Here is a 15818-nt window from a genome sequence, read left to right as displayed (position 1 = left end):
CTAATCCAGTGGTGGTGTGTTCTTCAGTAAGTGTGAGTTCACTTCTGCAGTACAATATTATGTCACTCTGTCGTAGTGGTAGCTCAGTGGTTACGGTACATGACTATAATTGGATGGTTGCTGGTTCAAGCCCCACCACTGACAAGCTGCCACTGTTGGGCCCCTAAGCAAGACCCTTAACCTTCAATTGCTCAAGTTGTATGTAGTCATAATTGTAAGTCACTTTGGATGCTGTAAATGTGTTAGTTATCCCAGAAACATGATTGACTTGGTTCCTTGGCCAGTAATGAACAGGGTTAGAACTCACTCTGCTAGTATAGGCTGTATAGATTAAATGATTTAGAAGATGAATGAATGTTGCTTTGACTTGAGGCCCAGCAAGGACATATGAAGAAAGGCCAACCAGGAGCAACAGAATTTACATAGCCTCTAGATGGCGCACTACCTCCACAGTCAGTAATTGACAAATCGAGAGAAAACACTTTTTAAATGATACCCCAAGGTAAAGTTGAAACTTAAATATAGTCCTCTCTCATAATTTTAGTGGATTATAGGTAAATGGACAGGTTAAATTAATCCTAGTCCTCAGGGTCCAGAGGTATTTGCTGTCACAATCATTCTATTTTATTTAGTATAGTACTCTAACTTTTTAAACATTTCCAGAAACACATTAAGACTTCAGAGGGTTTTAAATTAAGATGTTGTACTTGGTAAATGGTTGTACTTGATGACTTCCTGAATGATGATGACAGTCAATGATGATGACAGTGAAATACATAATCAGTAGGCTCTAGGTCAGAACTAGAGGGAAAAAAACAACAACAACTCCAAGTATCCAAGTGTTTACAGTCTGTACTGTAACACGTTTGGATTAATTTCATGCCATATATTGAGCAAAATGTCATGCCATATATTGAGCAATATTTCATCACAAGGTGTGTGTGTGTGTGTGTGTGTGTGTGTGTGTGTGTGTGTGTGTGCCTATACTTTTACTGTCTTTGTGTAGTTTAAATACCCTCATAATAACACAAAAGTACCGAGGCTCCATTGTGGGAATGTTTTGGGTTTCCATGGATAAAAACGTTTTTAAATATATCCTGCAGCTTTCACCTGAATAACTAGGGACCAGAAGATCTTGTTTTGGATACTAAGGTTATGGTTATAGTTGAGAATAGGTGGAGCTACAGTAATGCATGATTAAATGGAAAACCACTGGACACGAATAATATAAGAGGGACTGGGTGCGTGCGTGCACAGAGACAGAAAGCATCTTACAGATGGGTTATGTATCCCTGCTCCTTAAAAATCCATTCACCTGCCAACACTTAGGATACACGGAGCCAACAAGTGTCCGATCTTCGCGGATTGGTTCACACTAAACGTGGCGGTCTCGTGGTCCATTCGCGCGCCGTCTCCAAGGGCCGCGCGCTCCTCCCTTCGCAGCGGTCTCGAAACAGCATGCTATCGCCTTGAAGCGCACTGCATGGCGAAGGATGTGGTGATGCGGTGGATGCCGTATTCCACAACATCCCACATCGCCGTGCGGGGGGAATTAAAACGACTGGGATCGAAATGACACACGAGTTCCTTAGAAACAGAGCCTGCGCGTGTGTTTTTTTTTTTGTTTTTGTTTTTTTCTTGTGTAATTAACTGGACGCGTTAAAGGCGAGACGATTATGTCCCCCAGGTCCTAGCGAAGGGATGTCCACGACTGCAACAGCGCCAAACTGTAAGTTGTACGTACCGTTTATTTCTGGTTGACAAGCAAGTTATGATCCCTTATGCAGGGTATTCACGCACTGCTTCTATATGCAGTTCTAAGATCCAACATTATTGTTGCAACGGTATGTTTAAATATGGGCGGTGGGTGTTGTAATGTCAGTTCTGCTTTAACCGGTAAATTCAAGCGCATTCGAATTTCGTCACGTGCCGAGGTAAACGCAAACCTACACATTGAGAACGTCGCGCGTTGGCCTGTAAACAATTCCTAGAACGTGTACGTGCATGCGAATTCACGTTTGTGTCGCGCCGCGCCGCGCCACTGGTTCATCATCCACCTGTCAGTCTCGGTAACGGGGTGTTTGTCAATGCCAAGGGCATCGCAGCCGCCTGACCTGTTGTGTTCGCCTTTATTGACCAAATCATGTCCCCCAAAATCCTTCCCCTGGATTTATTTTTTAACACCGACATGACACACCCACCACGTATGTTTTATTCACTTTCATGTGGATTTGCCTTCTCTGATGGCTGTGATGTGGATTGTGTAACCTCCATAACTCTTGATGTGGTAAGTATACATCATGAAGAGCAACACTTGGGCATCCTTCCATTAAAACGTATTTAAGTGTAAATACCCTGATATTGATTAAGGCATAACAAATTATTCCACTTTGTACAATATAAAATTAGATATAATTCGGTCGGTTTGTTTGTTTTTTCCTGGAGGAGGTATTCTGTACAGGACTTTTAAATCTGATTCAGGACAAAGCACATTGTGTGACCATTTTTGATAATCTGATAATCTGACTTCTATGCTTAACATGGATTTGTCGAACATGAATTCTTGGGTGTGGGCAGAAGGGTGGATGTGAGCATGGTTTGGGTAGATCGGATTTGGAACGACGCTGTTCATGTTTTGTTGGATCTTAAAAACAAGACCAGAAAAGTGTTTAAAAACTCAACGTCTAGTCAAAGGTTTGGGCAGATAAATGCTCGTGACTGTCCATTGTCACGTCTCTCTGAGTAGCATACAGATATGCTCCCCACCTGCTGTGATGAAACTGTAATTCCTTGCATCCTTTGGCTAGGTTTCAGATAGGCCATAGCTGGTTAGTTTGTACTGTGCTCAACCTTGGGCCATAGCCAGCCCCACTCACAGCTCATTGGAAAGATTTCTTAAATTAGCCTCTGTTTTGCTTTAATACCAGCTTCAAAAACACAACAGGTCCACTTTAAAGGTTTCTGCACCAAAGGAGGCTCTCCACCATTTGCTGGAGAGGTTCTGGCCACTTGTGGGATGCTTTGGTGTGACTCATTTGTGCACGTCAGCCCATGCATGTTCTACAGGAAAGAGATGCAGGCGAGATGGATTGTTTGAGTCGCAGTTCTCACTTTGTCTCCGGGCAGATAGTTCTTGCACAACCACAATACTGTTTTGCCTGAAAAGCAAAGGAATGCCCAGGCAGCTGCAGCTGTGCTTGAACACCACTGAAGTGCTCTACGCTGGTCAGGTAAGTGGGAAAGATCAGTAATTCTGTCACTGGTGAATCAGCAATCGAACTGAAGAGTCTCTCCTTTACAGTTAGAACCAGGTGTACAGATCTCGTGTTCTCACAAGTGCAGCTTTGAATTTTTCATTGTAAAGATCCCCTTTATTGGTCCATTTTGTATGAAGTTTGTCTTCCACACATGCTGCATTACAAAAATATCTCGTGTACATTATATGTGTTAAGTGCACCAAAACAGGATCACAGTAACTATTTATTTGACTGGGTCTCACTCCTTTTTCCCTCGCCACATTAGGCTCTTCATGGAGCTTTTATAGATTCCTCCAGTTAGGCCGGCTTGATTCATCTTAATCTCGAAACACCTGATGATGTGCTGAAATTTCAGGGACAGGCACCGCCTGGTTTTTCAGACTTGTGACTCCAATCTCAATCTTTTTCTTCTGATTCTGAGATCATCTATAGCCTAGTTTCTCAGACCTCATGAGTGTAGGTGTCGTCAGAGAACTTGATGGATCTTGACCACAGAAGTAATGGATACTTAAAAATGTTCCGTGATATTTCTTATAGATTTATGTTACTTTGTTTATCTATCACTCTGCAGATAAAGAAAAGGGCTGGGTTGTGTGTGTATGTGTGTGTGTATGTGTGTGTGTGTGTGTGTGTGTGTGTGTGTGTATGTGTGTGTGTATGTGTGTGTGTATGTGTATGTGTGTGTGTATGTGTGTGTGTGAGTGTGTGTGTGAGTGTGTGTGTGTGTCTGTGTGTGTGTGTCTGTGTGTGTGTGTGAGTGTGTGTGTGTGAGTGTGTGTGTGTGAGTGTGTGTCTGTGAGTGTGTGTCTGTGAGTGTGTGTCTGTGAGTGTGTGTGAGTGTGTGTGTGTGTGTGTGTGTGTCTGTGTGTCTGTGTGTGTGTGTGTGTGTCTGTGTGTGTGTGTGCGTGCGTGCGTGCGTGTACATATTTGCATGTGGGGGATGATGATGATGATGATGTATGGGTATAGAGCTGCTGCATGAGTTGACTGTTGTTTGTCATGTAAAAACAACAACATGCCATCCCACTCCAAACATGCATTTTTTTTACATCTTCTCAGAGTCTTATGTGAGTTATTCATTGGGAATCCCACATAGCTCGTGCATAATTGCATGCATTGTTTATTCCCTCACCAAAGTGGCCAAAGCAAACAGCACGCTTGTGTTCTGTATTTCTTTATCATTCCTTCTTTACTTTTTTCCCGATGCCGAGTCAGGATTTTGGGTCTGACTTTAATGGGGCCAGCTGTAGCTATATTTCACCATTCCGCGATCCTCCTTATCTCTGAGTCGGCTAAAAATGCACACATTTGGTGATCATTTTTGGCATATGGCTTTAAAGTTATTGTTACAAATATTTCTTAAATAAAGAGAACTGCGTTTATTTCACCAAGCCCAGAATGTTCCAGAATTGAACTGTAAACTGTGAGACGTGTTTGCTAATGCATTGGCATATTAATTTGCATAACTCCCAACATCTCTTCAGCAGGGTAAACTAAGCCTTATTAAACATTTATAAAAATGTGCGAGGATTTGGTTTGCAAAATAAAAATGTTAAGTAAGTAAAAAAAAACAAATAGGTGCATTTGATTATTTTTGTTTCCTCCACAACTCATGGTTCTTCATATTAAAACATATTTATACTTAGTAAGCTCTTTGGATCAGGTTATAGGATATGTCAGAGGGTATATATGAAAAATAAATGACAAAGTGGGCCATAACCTTAGACAACAATATATGTTTTACACATGTAAACCTGTGATGGGGAAAATATTTTTTGGAGAAAGCACAGAGATGTAGCATGGCTCATTACATGGCCCGTGGTCAGTCATTGTCTACGCTTGTTTCTTGTAGACATCCTTTCGCGTTTCACGTCTGGCAGTGTGTGCAGTCACGGCGGTCGTGGGGCAGTCATGTTGGCAGCTGATGCGCTGGGTGTCTCGTGGGCCAGAGTGCTGGTGCGATTTTGGATGTTAATTACTCAGATGAGCTTTGCTTTCATGGTGGAGTCATCCCATCCACGTGTGCACGAGAGGACGGCCAATAAGCAGATTGCATAAGTGTTTTGTGGCTGTGAATGCTGGGTTTTGTTCAGTCGACTGTCAGATCTGCACGCTGCCCTTCAGATGAGGGCCTTGTGGGGATTATCTGCATCTCCAAAGACAACAATCGGTTTCTTGTTCTGTCCTTGTGTTGCTCCGTTTCTCTCTCTCTCTCTCTCTCTCTCTCTCTCTCTCTCTCTCTCTCTCTCTTTCTCACACACACACACACACACACACACACACACACACACACACACGTAAACACAAAGGCTTATAATCTGTACAGTGTCCAAGTGGGCTTTTTGTCCCTTTAACAAGTTATCTTATGGATTCTTTTGTGTGTGTGTGTGTGTGTGAAATGTGAGTTGTGTAAGGTTTCTCTTTTTCTATGGGATGTGTGGTCTTATCCATGTGCTGTCCAGGCTTGCTAGCTTTAGCATTTCAGTCTTCAGTCTTATGGAAAGGTTTTACTACATTTGTTGGCATGTTTCATTTATATTGGATTGTGTTGCTCTCAGTTTAGCAAATGGATGGATGGAGTATTGTCAATGAACAGCACTTCAACATATCAAGTTTGCGAAAATGCATGAAGATCAGTACAGTTAGTAGTGAGGCAAAGTTTGATTAAACTCAGTCTGCTTGTTTTTGACTTCTTTTGCTTAAGTATTTAAGGAAACGGATTATAAAGAATGCAGCAGTGAATGTAATCATCTTTTTGGCAAAAGCATGTTACTTTCCAAAAGTGCATATCCTCCTGCATTTATTGTCTTGCAGATCTCTTTCTGTCTCTCAACTGGCTGTCTCTTCATACATAAGCCTCATCATTTATAGATCCCTAATGGAGTCTTTACTGGAAAAATAAGAGAGACAGAGAGGTAGTAAATGTTTCCATGTAGTATATAAGCTTTCTTTGTGAGCAAAGGGCTTCTGAGGTTCTAGGAGGTGAAACCAATTGATGTTCAAAACTGTTATGTCTACTTTCATTCCATGGGGTTCTAAAGTTCTGACGTCTTGTTTCTCTGGAAACCTTGTGTACTACACAGCAATTATTACTACAGCTACAATTTTTACAACAGTTCACTGAGGTAACTCCCTGGATTGTAGTACTCGCATGCTAACAGTGGCCCAACGTCTGGACATCTTTGTGTTATCTCATTTGCTCCCTGGCTCCCACTATCTGTCATTTGGAATTACCAACGTTAGCAGTTTGTGGTGATGTATTGCATGGACTCTAACCAGGTCACAGAGATGGCTTGTCCCAGATCCTCTGTGCAGAAAGGACTCACTTCACCGCTGCACATTTTAGCAGGGCTGGTGCGTATGCAGTGACTCAGCACTTTTAGAATACGTTGGTGTCTCCCGTGAGCTATAGGTCATATTTCACTGTGACACACACTGTGGTCATCTTGGATACATCTTAAGAGAAACATGGGAAAGATTAACACACAGGCAAAGGAGCGTTCTTATATTCTCTCTCTCTCTCACTCACTCACTCTCACACACAGCATATTTCATTGTAACACATATGATGGCCATCTTAAATACAGCATAAGATACAGTTGCTTAACTGAAACGCACATACAGGACATGCCCACCCACAAGTAGTCACCGATCCGGTACTTAAATATGTTTCTGTACATGTGTATGAGAATGTTGGCTGATTTGACCTTTTAAAGTCATAAATGTTTCCATCATGGCAGATATGTTGTGGTCCCATACACCATCTCTGCTAGTAAAAGAACAGCTACCTCTTCAGTATCTAGGAGAGTGTGAGACGCAGTAACTGTAGAATAGACACTGGTAGCTCTTTGACGAAGTTAACTCATAAATGAGAAGTGACCTTCTATGCGTCTTAGTAGGGAGTGGGTGCACCACGCTGTCTATGCAGTGCCATGACCTGTCCGTGTTTGTTTGTGCAACAGGAGTGAAGGAGCAAGTCCGGAGACATTACAGCTCATCCTCAGCTGCATGGGACGGTGCCTGACTTCGTCTAAAAGTCTCAGAACAACAACAGAACAGGCTACAGCATACAGCCAACTAAGTGCAAGCCTCTCCAAAAGCGTGTGCGTGCGTGTGTGTGTGTGGTTGGCTGGCCTACACTGTGAATGAGTCTGTTTCTACGCTGTTTCTCCCTGTCCCTAACGGCTTGTTTCTGTACCGAACTCTTGGCTCGCACTCTTCTTCCTGAGTTTTCATACCGCATCTCTGGTGCTCTACAATGCAAAAACTCCTCCACACTGCAACGATTTACATTCGTTCACGGGGGTGGCGCCGTGCACGCAAGGGCCTTTCGGCAGCCGAAAACAGGACGAGTAGCGTTAACACACGAGTGTGCCCACCTCTTCTTTCCATTTTCTGTGCTGTCCTCTTCCTCCATTGCACTAATGTCTTCCCTGCCCTAAACGCTCCTGATTTAACCTATAAGCTAATTACCGAGCCCTCATTAAGCTTAATCATGTGTGTCTGAACAAGGGAAACATTACAGCAGTGATACTCAACTGTGGCCCACTGAATCAGACATCCAGTCCTGGACTTTGTAATCAGTGGTAGCCTGTTAAACAGATAATGCAGGAATGTTTTATTCGCCTTACTCGAGGTCTGGGTCCTATAGTTTTTCGATCTTTTCTTTACCTAGACGGCATTCGTGATAACACCCTGACCGATGATTACATTATCTGGGCAATTAAATACCAGGGATTTCAAAATCTGGAACAAAATTGTGCTGTTCGTTTTGCTGTTTATATGATGATATGATAACTGTACCACTCTGTACAGTTTAGGTACACCCTGCTACTAGAGACCTACCACACTACAACCTGAAACAGTGAAGATTTTTGCTAGTTTTCAAGACAACTACACCAAGTGTTCAGTGCTCTTGATGTATTGCTTGGTGCAGGAGTGTTTTGGCTCTAGAACAGAATAAAAATGTGGATCATCTGGATGTCCCTGCAGACTGGGTTGGAAAACACTGCATGGAGGTAGATTCTCTAGGCGCTAGAAGCTCAAGGGTTTGCGGAACCCTGATGCTTCCTGTAGTTGGATCCTTAGTCGGCTAAACTCCTGCCTCCTCCACCAACATCCGGATGCACGTCGGCCTCTATTGGGCTCGACAGCGCTCCCAGCGTGAGGTGGGAGCCGACTGATGTCTTAGCAACCACGGCAGTTGGCGGCGCAGGGTTGTCGCCTGCCGCGGCGGCAGCATTCCTGCGGTCACGCCCAGACACACACTCACGCCGTGGCCTTCCTGTTCCAGCCTATTGCACCGTGGTTTCTGTTAGTGGAAAGCCAAGTGTGCGCTGATGTGCTGCAGTTGAGAGAAGCTGTGGCTGGACGCGATGGAGTTAGATGGTTGGTTAAAAAGGTTAAAAATGGAGCGCCTGTTCACTTTTGACTTAACATCTTAGCAATAAACACATGATGCCCTGCTGTAAAAATGGGTGTGTGCAGCAGGCGCTTAAGGGGACTTATTGTCTGGCAGTTTGTGCTGTGCACATGGTCTGGGGGGCTTGCTGTTATAATACATCCTAGTGACACTTTTGCATGCAAAAATAAGCCCCAAGCAGTTCATAAGGTATGGCTTAGCAAGCAAGGTCAGCTCTAGTATTCTCTCTCTCTCACTGAAACACACACACACACACACACACACACACACGCAGACACACACACGCAGACACACACACGCAGACACAGACAGAGGCTGTCATTCTGCTTACAGTGCTTTGGAACACTACCTCCATGCTCCAGAAGGCTGCAGTAGTAGAAAATTCCTGACTGTTTCTTGTTCTGTTCTGTTCCATACAATTAGTATGTACTGTAAATCTGAGAAGGGGTGTGTGCATGTATCCAAGTACCTTTTTGTCCCCCAAATGAGTGCTCTGCAAGTGCCTCTCTGATCTACTTTCTCATAGATTTTGTGGTTTCTCTGCATATCCAGAAATAAACTGTCCAAATGTCACAGTGCCCTATGTGACTTGTGAATGTTGGCGCACTGAGAAGTTTTGATTCTGGTACATTGTATATCTTGCACTTGGCATTGGGAGCCAGAACACGGCTCAGTACACAACACTTCAGGAAAGCGCGTGGCTATGTACATCTGCTTCCACAGGATTTTACTTTGTTTTGAACTGCGGATCTTGATGTGTGTGATTTTCAAGATGTGTTGGGTTTTTGTTTTTTTTTAATTTAGGTTGTCGTCTTTGCTCCTGCTGAGCTGCAGCAGCTGTGGGATTCCGTAGTGGACGCCCTGTTTTTAGGTTCTTCTGTCTACCTTGGTGACAGTGTCACACTCTTGCCTGACCGGCACCCCCACCTTGAGAGCCTATAGCTTGTCTTAGAAGTTGTCCTGCCTCTGGACTGTTCGTCCTGCGTTATGGGCAGTCTTCCCATCAGATGCTACACTCTGCATTAAATGGGGATGTGCTGTGTTTGGGGAGGAGTTTGAAATGAATCGCAGAGTTCTGTGACTTACTGTATGAAAGACAGGACTGCGTCTGTGTGTTCGCTGTTTCTATGGCGCCGTGGCGAGCCGGAGTGTGTGTCCTTTAGGTGCTGTGTAGTCTCTCTGTTTCTCTCGCTTGCTTCTTCACTCCTCCGCTTGTCTTTCAGTCCCTCTGCAGCCTCAGCCTGGCAGGCCGCGAACGCTTCACTGCTGGTGGTGGTGCGGTGGCGGGGTCGTGACCTTGGCTGGAGATAAAGCCTGTGTGTGTGTGTGTGTGTGTGTTTGTGTTAGTGCTTTAGTAATAGCGCCAGCGCAATCTCCATTCTGAGCTGAATATGTTGGCTGATTTTGGCATTTTTAGTCACATGTCTAGACGTGAGGGCATGCTCTCCTCCCCTCCTCCACTCTGTGCTGCACCACTGTCCTCCCCCTCTCGTTCTGCTCCTCCCCTCTCTCCCTGCTCCTCTCGTTCTGCTCCTCCCCTCTCTCCCTGCTCCTCTCGTTCTGCTCCCTCTTTTTTTTTTTTTAACTCTGCAGTTCAGGGCAGTTCACAGTCCCTGTGTCCCCAGCCAACACGTCTGCCCAGAATCCAAGCATTCAAAGGGCTGCCTGAGCTCATCTGCACAGAACAGCCCCTCTGGTGTGTGTGTGTATGTGTGTGTGTGTGTGTGTGTGTGTGTGTGCGCGCGCACGTGCGCGTGTATTGGGGTAAAACCATTTAGCTGATGTCATGAATGACGTCTCCCCAGCAGAGTGGGTGCTATGACAACAGCACCACAGTACCCAGGTCTGCTTCAGAGTCGACATGCATCACACACACTCGCACACACTCCCAAAGACCCGCATCTACTTAGACACACACACACGCCCACATCTACTCACATACAGACAAACGGGTGATTAGATGATCTACAGACACATTTTTGTTGTAAACTTAAATACGTGAAAGGTGTCTTGGAAGGTTGCAAGGGTGAGGGGTGGGTGTGATGCAGAATTCATCTGTAATCTGATGCTCGTGGCTCTCACGAACAAAACACGAGGGATGACAGAGACACAGAACCCATCAGAGGGAGCGAGGGGGGCGAAGGAGTTAACAGACACACCTCTTCCTGACCATCATGCTGTAGCCCATGTGCGAGTGTGTGCCAAGCAGTCCGTGATCGCGCATGTGCTTGTGTGCACGAGGACAAGCGTGCTGTGTGCTCATCCACTCACAGATCGTGCATGGTTGCGAGTGTAACCGTGGAATTTGTCTTAGGAAAAACAGGAGCTGCATCCTCTAAATGCCCCTGTAGTGAAGGTAAGAACCCTGTCTGCCTCCTCTCGGGTGGTTGAGAGCGCTAGCAGTGTGTGTGTGTGTGTGTGTGTGTGTGTGTGTGTGTGTGTGTGTGTGTGTGTCTGTGTGCGTGCGTGCGTGCGTGCGTGTGTGTGTGCGTGCGTGTTTGGGGCAAACAAATGGCTCTTTAGATCAAAGCTGCTCAGTCTCAGGTGAGAGGAGGAGATGAAAGGGAATCCCCACATCTGAACCACAGCGCTCACTCGCTCGCTCTTTTCGTCTTCCCGCTTCTCCTTTTTCCTTCTCCCCTCATTCTTTCACTTTTGCCTTTCCTTTATCGGAGTCCACCCATGCTTTATTGGCCCGAGTGCTGTAAATTACATGATTATTAGAGCAGTTCATATGAACAGCGGGTGGGTCCTCCTGAGAAAGCTTTACCTCACTTCTTGGGAAAAGAGGCTCTGATTTTTGTAGCAGCAGTGATAGTTTCTTCTTCTTGTTCTTCTTTTTTCCACTGTTGCACTCTCTCTCTCTCTCTCTCTCTCTCTCTCTCTCTCTGTGTACAGATATCTCCTTGTCATATACAGATCAGCTACAGATCCCTGTGTTTCAGGTTCTTGCTCACTTTGCGTGTGCGCGTGTGTTTATGCTGGGTATTTGCATGTCCGGACAGCGGTCCGGTTAAACTGCTATGAGATTAGAGGGAGCAGAAGCCTCCTGGCCCAGAGCATGTCTGTTTTCCAAGCATAGCTACGAATGCTACCTAAATTCTCATTGACAATACCAGCGCACATGCTGTCTCCCTCACACACACACACACACACACACACACACACACACTTGCATTTACATTACATTTACAGCATTTAGCAGACGCTCTTATCCAGAGGAATTTACAAAAGTGCTTGATCATTTACTCATAGAATACATCCTAGTACAGTACAGTAGGTTAGAGTCCAACATACCAATGAACTAGAATACTGTAGAACACAAGGATCAATGCTGATACCTAGAAGTACAAAATACATATCTTAAACAATTATCACATCACAAGCATCAGATGGTGCAAATAGCCTGAATTTTTGTTGTTGTTGTTGTTGTTTTTTTATCTGGAAAGGCTCTTTTGTGGAGTGCTGTAAGAGAGACGACGAATTGCAAATAGGCAAGTCCAGCCGAGCCTGGTGCCCTGGGGTGAAGGAGCCTGGAGAAAAGCGCGAACAGGGAGGGGCGAAGGGCTCATAGTCTCTCTGCCTCCCCCCAAACAAATGGAAATGAGCGGAACCTGCGGAGCAGAACGGGGTAAGGGGTCCCAGAGAGAGAGGGAGGGAGGGAGGGAGGGAGAGAGAGAGAGATCATCTGTCTCTGTGCCTTGCTAGTTAGTTATGAGTTTTTGGTATAGGAATTTGTGTGCAGGCATGAAAGCAGATATTCTTGCTATAGACTTACATATGGGGACACAGAAGAATGTTAAAAGAAATATTGTTATAATAAAAGTGTCGTCATACTTGATGTATTACTATTGCTAGTATTCAACTTGTCCAAAAGCAAGGAGGAGAGGAGGAGGGAAAGAATAAGTGTTATAGCAAGAGAGAGATGTGGAAGGACAAACGAGAGAAGGGGAGGTAGAGAAAGGGGAGTCCCAGCCGACGCCATCGGGACCGTCGGCGGGCAGGACGTCCTGTCGGACGGGAGCGTGTTGCCCACCGCTGGCACCGGCAGAAGCGCCGCTCACCGTCAGCCCCATCACTGTTTTAACTGCCATGTGAGTGCTATTAACCCGGGCCAGGCCTCGTGGGAATCTCCAGAGCCAGTGAGCTGGGGATTAAAATGTGCTTTCCCTGCACTGGATTTAAGAGGCACAGCTGTGTTTGGTGGAGAAGGCAGAGGTTCCTCACAAGCGGCGTGCCTGCTTTAGGGAGACAGATTTGAAGGTTGAAAAAGAAGCTGGGTGGTTCACATGTCTGTTTTTTTTCCTACCTCATCTACCAGACTCTGTCCTCTAACTTCAATCACACTCCTCTCCCTCACTCGCTCTCTCTCTCTCTGTGTTCTTTCCACCGTCCTACCCTCTATCTTTCTTGGAGGGGGTTATAACTGCAAGGTCTTCCCATCCATGCCATATCCAACCGTCAGCAGTAGAGAGTGACGACTTCACACTGCCAGCTGTGTTTAGATTGAGAAAAAGAGAGTTTAAGAGGGAGAGAGAGTAAGAGATGGTTTACAGCTTTTGAACTGTGCCATTTCTTTTACCTGCTCTGTGTATTGGGGCTTGTAGTGGTTTATCATTCAAGCTTCAGCGGATCGCACTCGCTCTCTGTGCGTCCGTCCGTTTTAACGACTGCGTGTGCTGATCTGCGGTGTTATGCCAGTGCTCGATCTCCAATCTCCGTGCGTTGTAAATGCTCCCTCGACGTCCGTGCCCACTGTGAGAACGCAGGTGGTAAAAATAGAGCGGAGGAGCGAAAGAATACGGGAGAAAAAGAGAGAAAGGCAAAAACACAAAACAGCTCGCAGGCAAGGGAACATGGTGGGGGTTGCGGTCGCAGCTGGGGCCCAACGGAAATCAGAGACGCACGGTTGGCCGTGCTGGCGTGAGCCGCACCCGTAGCCCAGCACTGCTCTGTGCAGCCACGCCCCACTGCACCGCGCCACGCGGGGTCCCCGTGGCGGGGCGGACCCCAAAGGGGGGAGGGGCGAGGAGCTACCTGGCAGACTGTTTGGGCTAATCCAGCCTCTCCACGGTGCACAGGGACGAGGATAATAAAAGAAGCAGATGAAGCCCTGTGTCCTTCAGAAGTTCATTATCCTGGTGGGGCGTCAGTGGGGGGAAGTTTTCATGCGCGTAGTTCCATGCTCTCTATGGGTGTCTGAACCAAAGCAGAAACGGTCTTAAATTAGTTTGTACAAATGTGTTTTGTTTTTTGTTTTTTTCCCCCACCAAGAAAGTGTCCAGTAAATACTTGTGGCATTGGGATGGAGCTCGGTTTGGTTGAGCTATGTAAGGGTTAAGCTCCTATAAGCTAAGTGCACTGGATTGACTTTACAGCAAGGAATTCTGGAGATCACTATGCGGAAACATCTTGGCTGGATGTTTTGCCATGTCTACAGAAGTGAACCCTGAATGCTGATTAGATGCATAAAGGCCATCAAATGAAATCACAGACAGTTTAAGATCTGGTGTCAGACCTTTTTGAAGGTCTTGGTTAAGTGTTAAACTGCAGTCCTCAGCATTTTTATACTTACATTGTTTGTCTTGTCCTCTGTTGTGTTTGTGTTGGGTTTTTTTTTCTGCAGTGACATTTATTTCGCATTTCATGACGCGTGTACTGTACATGCCAGCACAAGACGCCTACAGAGTCAGATAAAGAGACAGAATGCTGTGGGAGTTGATAATGTGAAGTGTGACTTCCTGTTAATTATACACGCACCTGCGTGTCTCATGGGGAAATAAACAAGCAAGAAGAAATGGTTGCTCAACTTTGTTAAAGGACGTTTGGCCCAGGTGCTAGTTAGTGTTGCATTAGTGACATTATGCTAAATGTCTCTTTTTTTTTTCAGGCCCTGAGGCACTTGCTGCAGATGGCAAGCTAGTCTTTAATACAATGCCAACAGCGAATTCCAAAAAACTTCAGTGCTCACACTTAATTACACAATATGTATAATTTGGTGACCCCAGTACTAGGTATCTGAGCACAGTGCTTGATTCTCAGCAGGTCTTGGAACTTAAAGTCCTTTGATTGGTTGCTAATGCTAATATAACCAAGGTGGGGGTTGGCGGGGGGGGGGGTCTGTAATATGCGGATTACTTTAAACGGCACCTCTGAGATGTAAATGCCTTTTAATGGCTCTATACACTTGCCGTCCTGAGGAGCTGCGTCCTGCTGAGTTGTAACTGCTCTACGTTAGGGAATCAGTTCGGTCCCATTGCATGACAATGGCATCTGTGACTTTTACAAATGCGCTGAGAAGAACCCCCAGAAATAGTGACACTTAAAATGTTCTTGTGAAACCCTGGAAACCCCCCGAAAAAGAAAACAGGGGAACCTCTTCCAGATAACGGCATTTCTTGTGACTGAGCCAGACGTCCCAGACTTCACTGAGTCCTCCATCCTTTTATCTGCACGCAGAGCTGCCGATCTATATTTTCTTGACTAGAAATAGCAGAGTATGTTTTCTGCTTTGGGAGCCAGAGCCCATACACAGTGTCCTGTTCGTCTTACACTGCTTAGAGCATTGTTGGAATGGGAGGCCATTGTGCTGGGTATCAGGTGTGATTACAGCCCATGCCCCCAGAGAACGCCCGCCCTAAGCCGGTTTTGGGGGGGTACTCTAAGAAGGTTTTACCTACTCCGGAGGCGCTGGGGCTTGCCTGTGCTTACCCTCCAGCAGTCTGTGGATTGACACTCAAGACAGACGAGATGTACGGGTGAGTTTAGAGGTAGTATTGCTGGAGAAGTCACCCTGCTGTTTCACTGGATAGTGTTTATTACTGGATACACTAAGGCCAACGTTATGAATTAGGACTGCCGTGTTTCTGATGGACTTTCAGGTAAATCTGTGTGTATGCTGCTGGTGTTGTGGCGATGGTTTTGTATGTGTTGAACATGGTGTTGTTGTAATGTTGTAGCCTGACTAAAGCCTGACTAAGTGGGACACTTGGAAGTGCAGTGTGACTGTACAATTGTGCATTACTTGGTAACTGAAGCACTCTTGCCTCACACAGTCCATAAGTGAGCATGCCAGAAAGACTGTAACTGAATGAAAATCTTTGGTGCTTAGCCATTTACCTCTCAGCAGTATTAAATAC

At 45.5% G+C, this 15818-nt stretch overlaps 1 protein-coding gene and 1 long non-coding RNA gene across 9 annotated transcripts in view; one reads left to right on the top strand and one right to left on the bottom strand.

The window, feature by feature from the left end:
• Positions 1 to 1322: 1322 nt before the first annotated feature.
• Positions 1323 to 15818, top strand: part of tiam1b (TIAM Rac1 associated GEF 1b) — a 55567-nt gene continuing 41071 nt past the window's right edge. For 4 of the 8 annotated variants that reach the window (XM_081699784.1, XM_035534027.2, XM_081699778.1 and 1 more), the window contains exon 1: positions 1323 to 1729. The gene's annotated coding sequence lies outside the window, so the exon portion shown is untranslated. Of the gene's footprint in view, positions 1737 to 10783; positions 11036 to 15304; positions 15561 to 15818 lie in introns of those variants that run through there. The other 4 variants (XM_081699782.1, XM_081699780.1, XM_081699781.1 and 1 more) reach the window with 3 other exon arrangements.
• Positions 11786 to 14111, bottom strand: LOC145651808 (uncharacterized). The gene is made up of 3 exons (XR_014117829.1): positions 13262 to 14111; positions 12989 to 13174; positions 11786 to 12293 (listed from the first exon to the last, which is right to left on the bottom strand). It is a non-coding gene; the product is annotated as an uncharacterized LOC145651808 (long non-coding RNA).

This window comes from Electrophorus electricus, chromosome 17 (assembly GCF_041902795.1).
Source record: "Electrophorus electricus isolate QZ-2024a chromosome 17, ASM4190279v1, whole genome shotgun sequence".
Classification (NCBI taxonomy): domain Eukaryota; kingdom Metazoa; phylum Chordata; class Actinopteri; order Gymnotiformes; family Gymnotidae; genus Electrophorus; species Electrophorus electricus.
The sequence above is the reverse complement of the archived record's forward strand: the minus strand, read 5'-3'. Positions and strand labels throughout refer to the sequence as shown.